Source organism: Acyrthosiphon pisum, chromosome X (genome assembly GCF_005508785.2).
Source record: "Acyrthosiphon pisum isolate AL4f chromosome X, pea_aphid_22Mar2018_4r6ur, whole genome shotgun sequence".
In the NCBI taxonomy this organism is placed as follows: domain Eukaryota; kingdom Metazoa; phylum Arthropoda; class Insecta; order Hemiptera; family Aphididae; genus Acyrthosiphon; species Acyrthosiphon pisum.
Window position 1 is genome coordinate 52784681 of NC_042493.1, and position 4734 is coordinate 52789414.

At 28.3% G+C, this 4734-nt stretch overlaps 1 non-coding gene across 1 annotated transcript; it reads left to right on the forward strand.

The window, feature by feature from the left end:
- The first annotated feature begins 462 nt into the window (after positions 1-462).
- Positions 463-533, forward strand: TRNAA-GGC. The gene has a single exon. It is a non-coding gene; the product is annotated as a tRNA-Ala (tRNA).
- Positions 534-4734: the final 4201 nt, after the last annotated feature.

Genomic DNA, 4734 nt, shown 5'->3' on the forward strand with positions numbered 1-4734 from the left:
AATGTCAGAAAAGTAAAGAACAATTTTAATAATAACTAAAAAAACAATAAATTATTAAAATTAATTAATATTGAACAGTTTAAAACATATAAATTAATGCAATAAGTTTAAATATTTGGACGATTAATGGCGTCCATAATCAATGATAACAGCCAGCCAATAGAAAACGTTCACCGAGTTGGCCACTCTCTTTAATATCAAGGCTCTCTAGTTAACATAAATCAGAAGTGGGATTGGTGACCAAAGACGCGGTGTTGTGAGGGACCTGGACTTGGTCCACCAGAGGTCCGTGCAGTGATGATCGCGTTGTGATACGGGTCATGCGCTCTGGTGGTCAGGTGGTGAAGCAACAGTCGCTGTGGGCGACGTTAAGGACCGGCGACGATCGAGGACGATCGTGGGCGTCAGGATGGTCGAATGTAAACTCCGTTAACTGGGGGAGATAGCGTCATGGGTCTATGCGGTCGGGTAGCTCAGTGGTAGAGCAATCGCCCGGCAAGCGAGAGACTCGGGTTCGATTCCCGGTCCGGCGGCTAGATTTTTGACGTTATTTCCCTGGAGATAGTTAACAGTCCTAATCTTGCTTCTAAAATACCTTCTACGAATACCAAAACGAAAATGAAAACCAACTGTTTTGTTAATTCTATTTATTTCGAACCTATTACACCTGTTGAAATTTTAAATAATATTAATTCTCTTAAAAATAATATCGCTCCAGGTTCAGATAAAGTTAGTGTGGAGTTTTTAAAATCCAAACAAAAAATAATCTCTGACCCTTTATCTTATATGTTTAATTTATTTATTGAAAAAAATTATTTTCCTAGTGAATTTAAACACGCCGATATTGTATCAATATTTAAAAATATTGGAAGCAAGTTAGATCCAAATAATTATCGTCCTATTTCGTTAATATCAAATATTGCTAAAGTTTTTGAAAAATGTATTTATACGAGAATAATAAATTTCTTAAATAAAAATAATATACTTTCCAGTTCACAATTTGGTTTTCGAGAAAAAAAAAAGCACAGAAGACGCAATAGCTAAATTAATCTCACACTTAAAAACTGACAAAAAATATAAGCTTGTTGTTTTCTTAGATTTAAAAAAAGCATTTGACACTGTCGATCACGAAATATTACTATTAAAATTGTATAATATGGGAATAAGAGGAGTTGCTCACAAATTACTTAAATCCTATTTAGAAAATCGAACATGTTGCTCAAAAGTAGGCAAAAAAAAATCTGTTAAAAAAATAATTACTTGTGGTGTTCCGCAAGGTACATGTCTTGGTCCTTTACTCTTTATTATCTATATTAATAGTTTAACGGATATAAAATTAAATGGTAATTTAATACTTTTTGCAGACGATACTGCTTTATTAATAGACGCAGATAACCCGACAGATCTATATAAAAAAGCTAATATTGATCTTTTTAAAATTAGAAATTGGTTAATTGAAAATAAATTGTCTCTAAATATATCCAAAACGCAATACATTGATTTTTCAGAAAAAGTTCATAATAATAATAATTTAACAATTCACAATTACACTTGTAAAAATACTTATAATATTCCAAATATTTGTAATTGTTCTCCTCTGGAAATTGTTGAGGAATATAAATATTTAGGTTGTGTAATCGATCGCGAGTTAAATTGGAACATTCAAATCGAAAAAATTATTTCTAAAATTAATAAATCATTACCAGTTTTTAATGTAGCAATAGAATCGAGTTTTAAAAAATCTGTGTACGCTGCCTTAGTCCAATCACACTTGCAATATTCAATAACTATATGGGGAGATTCTCATAATTTAAAGCAACTTCAACAATTACAAAATTCTATTACCACCAAATTTAACATAAAAAATGTTGCATCCATGGAAGAACTTTTAGATCACAGATTAAAAAAAGAATTTTTTGAGTTAGATTACTTATTATTACAATATTTTGAAATATTTACATGTTACTAGAATCTTTGTTCATGTGTCGCTTAATATATTATCTTTGTACTATAATTTTTATTGACCTATTTTAGTTTTAATTTTTTCAATGTTTTTTCAATGTTTTTTAATTCTATTTTAATTCACAAGCATTTAATTTTTAAACGTTATCGTTCTTAACAACATTATCGTGTTATTCGCTTCCGTTAATATAATGACATCGTATGTATCATCGTATATTATTTAACATCGAATGTTTATCGTTATGGATGTATGTGTGTATGTATATTGTATATTATACAGCTTTCGAACAATATCTTCAGTTTTTTAATAATAATAACAAATAGCTAACATCTAACGAACGACCGAACGAACGACCGAACGAACAAATGAACGAACGTTGTTACGTTTACGTTTACGTTGACGTTGTTACGTTTACGTTGACGTTGTTACGTTTACGTTGACGTTATTACGTTTACGTTGTTACGTTTACGTTGACATTGTTACGTTTACGTTGACGTTGTTACGTTTACGATGGATTTCCATCCGTGGTTGTGAGTGCGTTGGTCAGTTCTTGTTGGAACACTTTTCCCCCCGTTCGTTTGCCATGGTTTAGCGTCAATTCGCTATTTTATGGCAAATGTCAGGGGAGAGTGCCGGCAGACTACCAACGACTTCTTTATACGGCCGGCGAGTGTGAATTAATTATGCTCGTCGATCGTATTTAATAACTAATGAATTTGTTCTAGAATATTCGATAGAATGAATATTACGTCACACGATATCTACGGATATCCTCAGTATTCGTTAAAAAAAACCACATAGATATTTATAATATAATATCTGTTGACCTACATATTATTATTTCTACATAAATTTATTTTAAATATTATTACTATAATGTATATATTCGTAATATAACATATAATCTACGCAAAAATATATAAATATATTTGTTAAAAACATATATATTTGTATTGGTATATTGGGTAATAATATAAAATAATTTTTTTTTTTGAACAATCGTATTCTAAAACTCGATCCCATGGATGATAATCTATGTATTATTATTTATTATCAAATTTTTTAAATACAAACTCAATTTTCGAATGTCTACACTTCGTTAGTGTAATTAACCCAAATTATTGTCTTTATTCTATAAACGAAAAATTAAAGACGTGCTGGTATATAATACAACTAATAACGATTTCGAATTATTGCCACTTTCCTATAAAACGGAAAAGATAAAGGCGTGCTGGAGTGTTACTCAATATATCTACTCTATAAATGAGTATCTGTATATGTTAAGGAGTAAACGTTATTAAGATTATTATGCTTGCGTAATGTGATATTCGAAAATATTATGTATTAAATGTATTAATTATAGGATTATATTTTTCAAGAAAAACATATCTTGAAATTAATATTGCAGATAATAACACTTAGAAGAAAAAAGAAATTATAGGATTGTTCTAAAAATAATTTTATGATCGTTAGAATTAAGTTAACATTATTAAATTAAATTACAATAATTTTTCAAATGTAATCAAATGTTTTTTATGACCATTCGTCAATATTTCCATCCCGTTATAAATAAAAAAGTAATTGTTATCCAAATTAAGATCTTGAACATCTTTTTTTGTTAATTTAGAAAGTCTATCGGGTAGAACTAGTTTAAATTCATTATCTAAAACAACAGTTAATTTTTCACCATATTTAGTTTTGATAAATTCGAAAGAAGATATGTGGTATTTTTTTCTGATTTCCAACTCGCTAAATTTTACAAATTTTAAGTTACTCCCGGGGGCCGGGAATATCTAAAAGTGTCTTAAGTTTTTCCATTTTTATTTGTTTATTTATTTATTTAATTATATAAAACAAATTGTCTTTATGTAATAATATTGAGCGGTACATGGGTGGGAATATTCGTCTTCAATTTTTAAAAATATTTAAATTTTACTAATTGTATAATAAGTTTATTTTTCAGCTATACAAACAATTTAAACAGAATCCGGCATCCGACGAACAGAACTGCGAAATGTACGAGATAATTCCTGCAATAAAATTCTATAAAATTTCAATTTTAATAATGTAACATCATTAGAATTATCATATAGTTATATTATATAAGACAATAAATAAAATAATAGGAATATATTAATTTGAACAAAAAACTCTTAATTCTTTATTATTACTAGGCGTAATCTTAAACAAATCTAATTGAATTTTTATTTTGTAATTAAAATCTATTGGTGTTTCTTTCATTGATTTCTCCATCCAATAATTCGATACGTAAAAATGTTCCATATTTTCAATAGCAAATATATATCTATCTTTTCCACGATATTTCGTTTTAACAATTGCTCTTATTATTAATTGTACTTTTTCACCAATTGTTTCTAAACGCTTACATTCTTTTACCGAAGGTGTTTTACCAATAAAATCTTCCATTCTTTTTGAATCTAAATTTTCTATTGTATTTTGGTTGTATTCAAGAGCTTTACCTTTATCTCCCCAAATTGTCTTATCAACATGTAAATCAGAAATACAAGGAAAACGATTTCCGTTATAACTAGTATATCCATTAGTCTCTAAAATCATAAAATGTTCATCTTTAGGTAAATAAACAATTTCTTGACTATCATAAGATAGGAAGCAAAATCCCTTTTCCTTTAAATATTGTTTATTCTTATAATTATCAATAAAAAAATTTTTGTGTACTCCCTTAATATACCTTACAGAAAATGAATTGTTTTCTTCTACCAAAGCACCTACAGTAGGATATTTAATCTATT